We start from the raw sequence: 13,349 nt of genomic DNA, 5'->3' as shown, positions 1-13,349 counted from the left end.
TTCCGTGGAGGTTGATCTCCCATAGCAAGCCTTTGCTAGTATTGCTGCCTTAGAGAGGAAGGAGCCATCGTAGCGTGTGAATAAGCTTGGGCTACAGCCCAGCTTAGCACTTAAGAACATTGGGTTTAAGTCATTTTTCACATAGCACCTTTGTCCCACATTTTATGAAGTCCGGTGGATTTCTTCCAGAAATAAGGACTTGCAAGCTCCTGTTCTTGGACCGTCTGGTGCAAGCAACCTCTTAAAGTCCATAGCTTACTGATTCACTGCTTCTCTTTTGATTCATCTCTGGGTAGTAAATAGGTGTTGGAAAGAAACTCTGCAAAAACATAGTAACTGGAAAAAGGCCTTTTCAGGTGTTTTGTAGTTGTTGGTGCATTCTGAACACAGAACTGCAAAAGTACTTAGTATCTCCAAGAGCTTTTGACAAAGAACAGCCTACATCAACAGCAGACAAATATGCGAATAACAGGGCTTAGCTTTACCCTGCAAAGAGATACCTCCAAATTTGGGGGACGTTTAGCGATTGGGCCATATTTATGCTGGATTTATCCTGCAGGACTAAAATAATTAATTCCCATAAGTGGAATGTTGCAGAGAGAGGTGGTAGATGCCCCATCCCTGGGGAAAAAAAGGGCTTAGAAAGGAGAGGACTACTCAGCTCATTTGCAAGCAATGATGTTAACAGGCAGCTTAGTCCAGGAAGGTCTCCATGACAAAAGGTATTGAGAATTTTGGCCCTTTACACTTGCCGATAAAACTGCTGATATACCAGAAAAACAAACAGTATCAGAGAAAAACAACCTCCAAATCAAAGTCAGTTATATATATCCATCTCCAGAAATCAGTCTAGCTCCTGAAAGAACATAAAATCCTGTAAAAATGGTTTGCACATTTGTAGGGGAGTTGGGTTGCCTCAGCAATTAATATGATTAAAAAGATCGAAGAGTTTGATTGTCTGGGTCTCGCAGTTCACCTCAATTATCAGGAGCCCCACAGGACCACCAATTTTATGTTCTTTTTCATAGGCTGTAGCAAGAACCAGAGGTTAGCAATCATTGACCGTTACCCACAAAAACACATAATGATTCATCAGGTGATGATCAACAGAAGGCAGCGCTGAACCAGCCAGAGCCAAGATTTAGACTCATGCACAGAGGCAGGCACGCAGCTGAGCGTGCTGAGGGCAATGCTGCTCTTACTCCTTCCTGCCAACCCAACCTCTTCTTACATCATTGTTTTCCTCATTGGTGAGTAGGACTCGCCACTTCCACGGTTATTCACCGGTTTGAATTGCTCATCTCATGCCCCCTCTGACAGTCCCTTTCTGCATTTACATTTCCAGTGAGCTCAGTGATGTGCTAATCACGTTACACAAGGCACTATTCTATCTATCCTCATTCTTGTACAGTCTTTTTTTTCTGAGTAATGTTTCCAGTTAGGTTTTACATCCTTCTGCTCAATCTTTTTCTGTCCCTACCCCAAGGAAACTAAAAACTAATAATGCAAGCAGTCAAGAAATGAGTTGCATAGTTAAGCAGAGGCTTACTAGATTAGAGACCAACTCTCCAGTCCTTCTTCATGTACATAGCTCTTCCTGCATAACTTAGCGTATCGTTTTTCATTGTTTTCCTCTCTGATACCTGTTTGTAACATCATCCTTTCCTTGGTTTTAAGTCTTTTAGATGGTAAGTTTCTCAGAGCTGTGGCGTGACAATTTATTTGTCTGCAAAGAGCTCTGAGCACAGCTACTGCAAAATCAAATGCCAAATCACAAATCTTTTCATGGTAAAGTATAGTTTAAACCTTCTAGAACTTCAGTGTGGCCAAATAAAAAGAACATCAGGCCAGTGAAAGCAAACCGGGCAAGCTCTGCAGCAACAGGACTGAAAAAAGAAACACACCTGAAGCAGTTCTGTGGGGGACCCAGCACAGTGAGGTATCTCTTAGAACTTGTTGGAAAGATGCAGCGCACCCCTCACTTCTTGAGGACCAGCCCTCACTCAACATTTTTTTCGGCAGGAAAGTAAATATAAGAAGCAGTTTATCACACACAAAAGTCAACCAACATCAGACGGTGATGTAGTCTGTTGGGTTCAGCTGCAAACACAAGCTGAGGTGACTCTTCAGGCATCCACTGTGTTTAAGAGCTCCCTGAGCTGCCTCCATCTGCTGTGGTGGCAGTGAGAATAAGTCTCCGTTCTTCCTTCCCATTACAGAAAATGACTCAATTCCTTGATGTCAATTACTAGAAAGAGGCTGAAAATTGAGTAATTTCTGAGAATAGGCCTTCAATGTAACCTTCCAAAACAGACTAATAGTCTGGAGGCGCCCATTTTCTTGATTTTTCAGTTATTTAGATCATATAACTTTACTACCCTACAGCTGTTGGAAGAAAGGCCATCTCATTCCTCCAGAGCACGAGACATTCACAGATCATCTTATATCTCTCTAAAACCATTGCGGAAACAAAGTGATGGGATGGTAAGAGGACTTCTCTGTCTGCTGACACAAAGTCTCATCATGCACTATCCAACAGGATAGTTTTCTTCCATGGCCACTTTGTCTAAAATCCCCATTTACAGCTACCTGTGCTTGATCTCAAACTATCACAAGTAAATTCTCCTGATCTTTATTTACAAAATAAATCAGTGTGTCTTGTATTATGCCAGCATCTTGTCTTACTTGAGGACAGAGGCCAATATTAGCAACAGTCCTCATATGTAAAACATTTGTACAAATGCTGGAGTACATAAAAATGTAACTGTGCTGATTAATCTGCAGTACATAGAATAATCTGGCAAATTTCTCATGGAAAAAATGAATATCGTGCAATAAAAAATTATGTCCTGCAAAATTCAAGGAAACAAGGAAAAAGAATTTGGGGGAATGTTTAATTCCCGAAGTTACATTATTTATTTTCTGTCTTTCTTTCGTCATGTGCATAACATGTTAGTCCCACCCATGCTTACCCATAGATTCAAATAAACCAAACATGAAAAAGAGCTTCCAAAGTTATCAGCCCACTTTCTTCAGAATTCCTTAAGAAATGCATTTACAGCATATCTAATGGTTTAGCAGAGCTGCCAAGATCTCAGGAGATTGCATTAAATTGCAAAAGGGATGATTCCTCATGTAATAAAACTCAGACCTTGCCTGCAGTTGGGAGGCATAGGAAACTGTGTTTTAATTACAAGTAGGGATTTAAATCTATTTATATTGCTCTGATTGTAAAATAAAATTGATTCAAAAGTGCTGCAAACCTCCATGTGCACAACAGTACTTTAGCAATCCTCTCTCTGTTTAGTTCAAGTCAACTTGCCACAGGTTTCAGGAGAACAGAAAGCCAACTGAAAAGATTTGAAACTCTGAAACGTTCACGTAGCTGAGATGCGGTCACGGAATGAGCTCCTGCTCTCAAACGCGATGGCCTTGCCGTCGAGCTAGTTACCATCTGTCAGCTGCAGATCCAGCCTCTCAAGTGTGCTGAAGTACAAAATAAAACACCCTGGCCACCTCCAGCCCTGCTTTAGTGATTTAGCTCTTCCCTGGGCGTCTTCTCAGGTTATTGTCCGTATGGCAGGAGGTGATGAAGGAGCGGGCACTGCTGTGAAAGGAGGCCTGCTAGGGAAGAGGCGGTGGGTGACCTGGACTCTAAAACCGCTCGCTAGAGCTCATCCTCTCAACGACAGCTGTATCAGCTTGAAGGCCCATGCCTGCTGCATGAGTAGAATACATACCAGTAGGTTAAAGGAAGAGGACAGGGTTTCTTTTCATCTAAATGAATGCTCTGCCATTTCAAATAATCCTGTATTTGTCCTTCTAAATAGATCACAAATACATATTTTCAGCTTAAGTCCAGTTTAAAACAATTTAGCTTATTCCTAAATTAAAATAAACACTGACCAAGGACTCCTGTACTTGTTCTCTATTGATTTTACTCAACATTCTTCCATGTATTTATCTTTTCAAGGTATATCTAGGTATATTATTTTTCAAACAAAATCTTTTCATGGTTCTATAAACAAAGTTATGATCCAGATAAAAAAGATCCAAACATTTAGGATTGTTACTGAAACTGGACAAGAAAGAGAAGAAAGGCACCAGTTTTCCACTTTACATTTTGCTTCAAGCCTGGTCTTCATCCAAGTTCACAGTTCAGTGGAGGAGGTGGGAGTGCTGCAAGGAACTTACAGTATGTGGTGCGTCTGGCCTTGGGCAAGTAAGTGTTGTGTTTTGTTGTAGGTGTATAGTATGTAGCATGATAAGGTCCTGGGCATGACTGCAAAACATAAACATTGCCGGGTACAAATACTCCCATTATTAAGTACCCTGTCATGTCCCTTTCCTGCAGCCTTCCCAGCCTTCCCTAGAGCTTCTGTTTGTCGTGACTAACCTCGGAGACATAGCTGGAGACAGACTGATGGTGTCTGCACGACCAGGATTACACCTCTGCCACTATGACCAAGGATGAAACATAAAGCAAAGACAAGAAATTCCATCAGAGCAGGAAGTAAACACGGGTGGTTCTGAGTGAAATCAAGTGGGGTGGTGCAACGGAAACACAAAATATTCAAACATAAATGGATGTATTCCATAGGGAGAAGTGTGCTGCATAGCAACAAATCCATCAGAAGTAAGGGCAAAGCCAGCGTAGCTGAACGAGGAGGTGAAAATGAAATCAGTTCAAGAAGGAGTCTCAAAAAATTAAAAACACGAGGAATGAAGTGAACAGGAAAGCTCCCGGACTGTGTAAAGAAGAAGATGTAGCTGTGATGATGGGGTTTTCAACTGTGTGGAGGATGCAAGAAAAATTCGTCAGGAATAAAGTGAAAGATCATGTAGACTATTTGGGTTCCTTATAAATAGTTGGGATGGGTCTGCTATTCTGTGTGAGTCTGATGAGCTTCTGAGGTAAAAGAAAGCTGATGTGAGAATCATTTTAATGAAGTTGTAGGGACTAGGTACTGACTTTATATGATGTTTTGCTTTTCAGGCTCAAAGATTCTCAGTGTGTTTAATGAAGTAATTAATTAATTATTGGTAGTAATCGCAGCTAGAAAGAGCCACGTGATGCTGTGGTCAAGAAGAGGGGGTGCTAAGATATTCAGTAATAACTTGAGCTGTTTGAAATGGTGTAACTTCTCAAAAGCACTCAACCTTTCCAAGTCATATTTCTCTTTATCAGAAGTATCTCAGAGCCAGTTTTACAAACAGATGCTGGTACTGAGGGTTCAGCCCCATGACTGGGCTGTGGCAGCCGAACCTGCCAGCACTTGTCCTGAGAGCTGCCGTGACCGTCCAGGTGCGTGCTCCTCCCCTGCTCCCAACGAGAGGCGACGCAGCCCAGCCTGTAGGTCATTTACAGCTTCCTTACGAGGGCAGGCCAGCACAAACAGTAGCCAGCAGTAGGTAGTTTACAGCTAAGGCGTGTTGCTTCGTTATGAGGGCAGGCCAGCACAAACAGCATGCAGCAGCACAACAATTTCACCCAACCGTAACCCCCAGCAGTCACTGAGTCATCCCATCTTTAGACAGATTTGGGTATGAGGAATGAATCACTTCTGGAGCTACCTATATTTCACCACCGATTACAGAGGGGGACTAGATGACTGGTTTAGGCTAGACTGCTAACCTTTAGCCAGTTCAACTTAGACAAGAGCAATCTCACCCTCGACCGGTGTTCATAACTTATAACATTGTGAATGCAGTGTCTGTCTGAAGCCATAAAGCCTACTGGGATTTTGGGGAGGGGCTGTCATTTTTTTCCAGTCCTTTTATTGAGATAAAACATTTGGGTCAGAGTGGCTACTGTTTCTGAGAATCCCCACCCAAGCAGGGGTGGAAGAAGCTTCAGTCTGGTGAACCCCAAATTTGTCAAAACTGAAGTTCCCCGGAAGAAATGCTGCAGGGGTACAAATACTGCAGAAAGTCCCAACGTGGCAAAGGACGTCGGGCCGTTGGCAGAAAGTCCCAACGTGGCAAAGGACGTCGGGTGCCTCCAGGCTCGGTGGGGCTCAGGAAATGTGTCACCACAGCGGTACCCTAACGTCGAGAGGAAGTGTAAATGTGTGCTTACTTCTTTAGGAATAGGCAAGGTAGTTAAAGATAAACTTAACATTTGGCATATTAATTAACTTCCATGGAGTGCAGCTGTCTAGAACAAATTCTTCATTGTCTGCTCCCTTCAGTCTCTTTTCTTAGGGTTATTTTAAACTCTCAGCCCGCAGGTTAAAGTGGTGCTAACCGAGCCATGGTGACATTTGGTATATCCCTTTGACAGAGAGCAACACAGAAGACAAATCTGAAAAATCAAGAGGTGTGCTCCTATTTCAGAAAAGAGCTGGGTCTTAAGCCAAAAAATGAAGCAAGTGCTGGAAAGACAAGGAAAAGCAAGGCAAGGATTGATTACAACTGCCTTTGTAATTTTTTCAGAATGAAAGAGGAAAGAGCAGTTTGTGAAAACAATAGCAAAGGTGTTGAAAATCAGTGGGGGAAGGATGTGTGAGTCATTAGTGTACATACATATAGATATCTAAATGGTAAGGCTGGTCAAAAAAATTCCACGTTTTTCACAAAAGGACTGAATAAATCCCCCCCCCCCCCAAAAAAAAAAAAAAAAAAAAAATTTGCTCTCCAACAGAATTTCAAAACTGTGAAAATTAATATATTTTTACCAGAAAGAACAACCACAAGTCAAAACAAAACATCACGTACATAGTTGAGAAAGCAGTAAGCCCAGAGCATCTGGCGCACACAGAAATAGGCTTATTTTCAGGTTGGGTTTTTTTTTTGGGGGGGGGGCGGAATCATGGAAAAGTTGACTATAATGAATTATTACTTGTTCAGCTGAACTGTAAGGAGGAAGAAATAGTTTGAAAGTGCATTCAAAGTGTAACAACTCTTTTTTTTTGTTATAGGTAAGGGCCAGAACTGCTGTGACAAGAGTTTTAGAGAGCTCTCATTATACCATTAATGCAAAACATTCTGTACTAGCACTACTGAGTGTAGGCACTGTACCCCCTTAATCTTAACATTTCAATATATACATACACTTTCTGAAGTCTATGAATATTAAAGTTTAATATTTATTAGCATTCCAGTCAGCCACATATGTTATAGGCCATTAGAGTGCTATATAAAGATTCATTACTTTTTCCAGAAAAATTGTATACGCTTATTTCAGTGGTAATGCACTGAAAAGGAAGCTTTCATTTTAACTCTAAAATTGGATGATATCTCAATATGTGAATGTACAACTACTGCAGCTGTTAATGTGTAACTAAGCAAAAGATACTTTGGAACAATAGTTTGAGTCTGCAGTTTTCACAGTTGTGCTACCGTCAAAAACTTGTGATTTACATGTGCTGTGATAAAACATTTTGTATTTAACAAAAACAGTTTGCAGCAGAGAGGGAAGTAAAGGCAATTTCACTTTTAGCTATCTTTTTTTTCTAAAGGTATAAGTCCCCTCTCTAGATACCGCTTTATCCCTACTTTTATGAAAGGTAAGTCTGTCGTGAAACACTCCTAAATCATCCAGGAAATTTTGCAACATCCTTTCAGGTTATTAAGCAATGCTATCTTTATTTCCAGGTGGAAAACTAAAGCATAAAGAAATGAAAACTCCATCAAAATGGAGAAATCACATGCTGATGCTAAAGGGAAAATTTGTTATCTCTGAAAGAGAGCTATAAAGGAAAAACGGGGAAAAAATAAACAACAAAAAAAAGGAAGGAAGGACAGAATCACAGGCAACATGAGGCTGAAATAAATGTGGCTAGGAAAGAGAAATCCATAAAATACTTTAAAACAAAGCCTATGACCTATTGGTAGCTCAAGGGTGTCATTTACTCAGCTATCCTTCCTAAGAAATTATACTCTTCTTAAAGTCTTGCCTACATGCTTTTCATAAACTGTTTCTGAACTAATGATTTTTACTTTCTATTTGCTCCTAAATTTGTCCATGCCCAGCAGTCTTCCCCCCTCATATCTGGTCCTTTGAGTTGTCATTGTGCTTATTATGAAAATAAGGCTGCTTGCAAGGTTGCGCAACACCCCCCTGCGGCATACGCTCGCTCAGCCTACCTGAAAGTCATGCCCTGTATTTGCCTGAGGTATTAGCTGCTCCTCCCATAAAGGGGCAGAGATTGCATCTGTTTGCAGATGAAATCTATATTATTGATTTCTAGCCATCAACGTTCATGCAGATGCTGTTTGCTGAAACCCCAAGGCAAAGTATGAATTGCAGCACCAGAGAGACACCAGCCAATTTTTCTTGCTTCTGCCATTTCCTTGCACTAGCACATACAGCTTTTATTCTGACTTTCTTCGGAGACACGTCCACGTTGTATTTCATATAAATATGTTTTGTATCCTGAGATTTTCCTTGCTCTTCTAAATACACTAGTCCTCCGTACTCTAGCAGTCTGTCAAAGGTGATCAAAGAAGGAGCTGAGAGGAGATAGTTTAAAAGGGAATTGCTGATCAAAGGAGTGGAAAAAACATTTTGATCGGAGATATGTGATGTTATGTCATGGGAGGATTGGTAGACAGGGAATAATGGTCTATTTTGTTATTAAAATAAAGGCTTGTAATAATAGTAGGTTATTTTAAAAAGACTCTACTAGCTCTTATTGTTGTCTACTAAAAATTAACTAGTGGCTTGCTAATAGCTTTTCAACTCCTTTCCTCAGCTCTTCAGACCTAGGGGCTCTCTTTTCTTTGGTGTAAATTTAATTCTTTCTCTGAAGTCTCTTGAACTGGTTACTTTGGAAAATAAGCTACTAGACTAAATGGATCAGTATTTTTATTTTATTTGCTTTAGAAAATCCACACACATTCTGAGGAAGAAAAATTGACTAAATTGACAAAGATTAAAAGCTGTGAAGGGCAAAACACCTAACTGGGACAACTTTCAGTATTTGTGTAACTCAACTGGGAAGCCGCCTACTTTGCACCAGGCTTTGTGCTGTGGGAAATGCATCCACACAGCTCGGATCCCACCCAAAGCTGTAGGATGGTGCTCTCTGCACCGGCACAGGAGTGCCCTCAAACCCTGTGTCCCTAAGCGCCCACAATGCTTGACACGGAACAAACACAAAACAATAATATATTTGCCACAAAAGCAGTTTATGTTCTAAGAGGTGTAAAGAAATGACAGACAGCTACAGTAAAACCAACAAGCACAAGTTAAAACAAAGTCAACATTTTCAAAATACTGCTAGATATCTTAATCTATAGTTGGGCAACTTAATTACTCAACCATTATTAATGCCTCATTAAAGGCATTAATAGTTGTGAAAGTTCTCTAATTCTGGAAAAAAAAAAAAAAAAAAAGGAGAGGTCACATTTTGTTGCCTGAATACAAGTGTAGAACTGAACTTTTCAAAAGCCAGCAGGGATTTTTAATAGATATGATTCAGAAAGGCTAACATCAGACATGTCTGACAGTCCAGTTCTGCAGAAATGCTGGATAGGAACCCACCCCTTCTTGACAATGTGTCTCCTGTAGGTGGTAATTCAAAATTTTGAGAATTTTGGTTTGGATTCCTGATTATAAATATAATCTTTTAAAATATATGCTCAACATGCAGTCACTATTTAGATTTCAGAGTAGGCTTTCACTGTTCTTTCAATGCTTCGATATTAGCAGTGCTGGAGGGAAATTACATTATATCACCAAATGGTTGTATGGTTTTGAACCTAGCTTTAAAAAAAAATCAATAAGAGCGCAGTTCACAGTGACAAATCTTTCCAGTCTCTTTTTGATAAAGATTAATTCTCCTAAGAGATACAAGCACACAACAGAATTATTAAATACATCAACATTTCTCCTCTCTTCTTTTATTGCCTTTTATTTTGGGGGGTGGTTGGCAGACCTGTTTGTAAACATGCATCCCTCATCCAATTTCTGATCTATCAAACAATAAAAAGTTAATAAAATCTGTGAATACTAGCAACAACCTGAAACATAAAACAGAGCTACATATGGAGTCTTTCTTTCTCCAGAATTAGAAATACCATTCACTTTTTGGAAAGCAATATGAAAGAATAGATGAATAGGCAGAAAGGAAGGCAGACACATAAATAATTTTAAAACATGACTAATGTTCTAGATCATTAAATGATGATTTTATCATGACTTTATCATATCTCTTTCCATTCAGTTGTATGCTTCACCCATTAGGAGCTATTTCTCTTCAGATTTCCTCAGTGACTTTCCTAAGAGAGTTTCACGACTGTGAAAGAAGAGCTGACAGACCAATTACAATATCATGGATTTCCCCTAATTAACACTGTCTGGTTAGCAATTAAAATGAATATCACAACACAAACATTTCTGGAGTTTGCAGACATTAATGATTTAATAATCATTGTGATATGTATAGCCACTTCCACATGCTTTTATATAACAGAGGCATCAAAGCCTGCTGAAGTGGAAAATAATCAAAGTCATGTTCCTAATTAGGCAATAAGCCAAAGAGAAAGGGCAAATTGATAAACTCTTCACAGTATTCATATGCCCCTTAAATACTAACTAATCACAGGATTATTGGTACGGAATGCATCACACTGGAAAGACAATCAAAGCTTTTCTTTCAGAACTTACAAAAAATAAAATTTTCATCTTGGGAAAAGAAAATTTTTACCATGGAAATTCAGACAATCCTGAATATGAATAGGTTTTATTTTAATCTTGTACAAGATCAAAATGCCGGAACCACTGAAACATTTGGTTTCAATGCTTTTGAAAGGTTTAAGATGACAATTTTGAGAGCTTTCTTCTGAAAAGTAGAAGTACAGTCTATGGCCACTGAGGCTTCTAACCTCACTATCACTTCAGTGAAAGGAGAATTAGGATGGCAATTTCATTTTTTCAAGAGAAATAGAGACAAATGTAAAACCTGTTCTCTTTAGGGGACGGTGACAACTAGGACTAGATGGCAGAACATTGGATTTGGCATTGTAGGGATTTCCTCAGTGTCCCATGAATCAAAATGAACTTTACACACTCATCAGTCGAGAAGCTGGAAACATAATGTTGAATGCTCTTCTCTAGAGTCACATAAGCCATAGACCTACCTAATAGTGCTCTTCTGAGGACAACAGTTTTGCTGCAATTGAGCTACCATGACCCTAAGAACATGCAGCAATGCAAATGGGTACTGTCTCAAAAAAAAGATATTTTCTTTTCTTTCATACTTACTAATAAATGCACCTGGTCAGTTTGTCCCTCCATTTTCTCCACGATTCCCAGTTTAAAGAACTTAACCAATCCTTAGTCTTTGCTTAGGGCAGGAAATGTGAAATGGGAATATGGCCTTTTAACTCCAAAGTTAATTTTGATGACTTCCCTGATCCCTGGAAGATGTCTTCAAATTTTTTTTTGCTTTTCCAAAGGAATGTAGGATTTGACATGCCCTTATGGCAGTAAAAAATATGATTTCCATGGCACAACAGGAAATGCATCTAAATGTCTTTGAGGAGTGTGGTTTGATTTTCTCTGGGATATTCAAGAATTCCCTGCACAGTATCTCAAAATGATGCTTTGAACATTCCCTTTGCTTGTTGGTACTTTGCTTAGCCAATTAAAGGCCTCATAAGTATGTTCACCGTCAAGAAGAAAAGCAAGAGCTGTACAAAACCTGGGTTCAAAGCCATACAGTGCTCGCTTACTATGTTAGAAGCAATCTTGTTTTCCTTTCTTTTCTAAGAGGTGATTTATCCTGAGTACTGGAACGGTCACTATTTTTGGTATCCTTTGGATGCAGAGAATTCTCCTGAAAACCTGAAACATGTTATCAGTGAAAATTTAGAACACCCAGCACCTTCCAGGCTGGTCTTTTGATGCAGCTGCTCTGCTGGTGCTGCTGCTGCAGGCCAGGGGCATTGCTCACGGCACAGCAGGCGAGCTCTGCCTGCGTGTACCTGCACTGCTTTGTAACGGTTATTGCAAACCCTTTGGCATGAAACAGTTGAGAAAATGTCAGTTGGCAGAGGGCAAACACAACTAGCAAATGTTTCCTTCAGCAAGAAGATGGAGTTCTTGCCCAATCCTCTTAAAATTCAGTCAAGTAGCCCTTCAGAGAAGGGATCTTTATACTCCTTTCCTGTGAGAAACTGCAGGTATACAAGTTCACCACACCCCAAAGCAAACTTAGAGCCTGTGTTACTTGGCTAGAGCCACTTTTAGCTGCACAAGAGAAAACATGATTTCATAATGCTACCACTTATTCACTCTCGTTTAGCAGCCCCAGCTCATGAAGCAATTTAGGTCACCCAGATAACTGCCCTCAGTCTCTCTACCAGCAAAGTTAGTGTTTAGGAAGAACTCACCACTAATCATGCTATATAATATTCAGGTATGTGCATGTTACGGTGAAGTCAGTGCAGTGCACAAACACGCACATACTAGCCATGGCTAATTAATAGGAGCCATGTAAAATAATTAAGCAATAAAATACAAGGCATTCCAAGGAGATTTCTGGGGGTTTTGCAAAGTCTGGGAGCAACAACAGAGCCTTGAACAACACGTGGAGTGCAAAACTATTCACAAATTGCACTGTTAATCATCTTTTATATCTTAGAAAAAGGTGGATAGATACAGGTAAAAATTATTACCATGGTTATACATGTGTACTGATCTCTCAGCTTAGCTCCCACGGAGGGCTCTGGAGTGCCCCACACAGGCACCCCATACTGCTGGGCCACCAGGTTAGGTGCACATTGCACTTGAGTCCTCATGCAGGAAAACCACACCTGCCCCCAAAATATCTCTGTGAGTCTGCAAGAAGCACACGTCACCCAGCTCAGCAAGGCATAAAAGCTTTTTCGGCCACACAATTCAAAGCCTGAGGACAGGAAAGACCATCTTCCACTACCGCCCCAGTGACACGTCAGTCTGCAGAAAGCATGTCACCTTGTTGTGATGGCACACGGAGTCAAAGATGACTTCAGCCGGGGCACAGAGGACATCCCCCGGAGGGTCAGTGATTCAGCAGGGCATGCGGAGCTGTGCTTGAGAGCCTCTACGAGAAGTGTGAAAAACTAGTGAGAACTAGTGCCCCTGTGAAGTGCTCGTTTCAGCAGGATTGCTTCACCAGGCATCAGGTGCTTACGTACAGTTCGGGAACCATGGTTAGGCAAACTGCATGCAAGCAGAAATTAATTTCCACAGGTATTTTCAATGAGAAGTCATATTAGGCAAAGACTAAAAGTATGTCCACTCTGCTGCGTGCTGTTATGGCATGAGATGAGGAAAACAAGTATGAAGAGAAGATAGAAAAGAAGAGAACTGTTTAACAGTTGGGAAAAGTGGCTTGGAAGAAGTGGGAAAAGAAAGGAGG

The sequence above is a fragment of the Accipiter gentilis genome, chromosome 16 (assembly GCF_929443795.1).
Source record: "Accipiter gentilis chromosome 16, bAccGen1.1, whole genome shotgun sequence".
Classification (NCBI taxonomy): Eukaryota; Metazoa; Chordata; class Aves; order Accipitriformes; family Accipitridae; genus Astur; species Astur gentilis.
The sequence above is the reverse complement of the archived record's forward strand: the minus strand, read 5'-3'. Positions refer to the sequence as shown.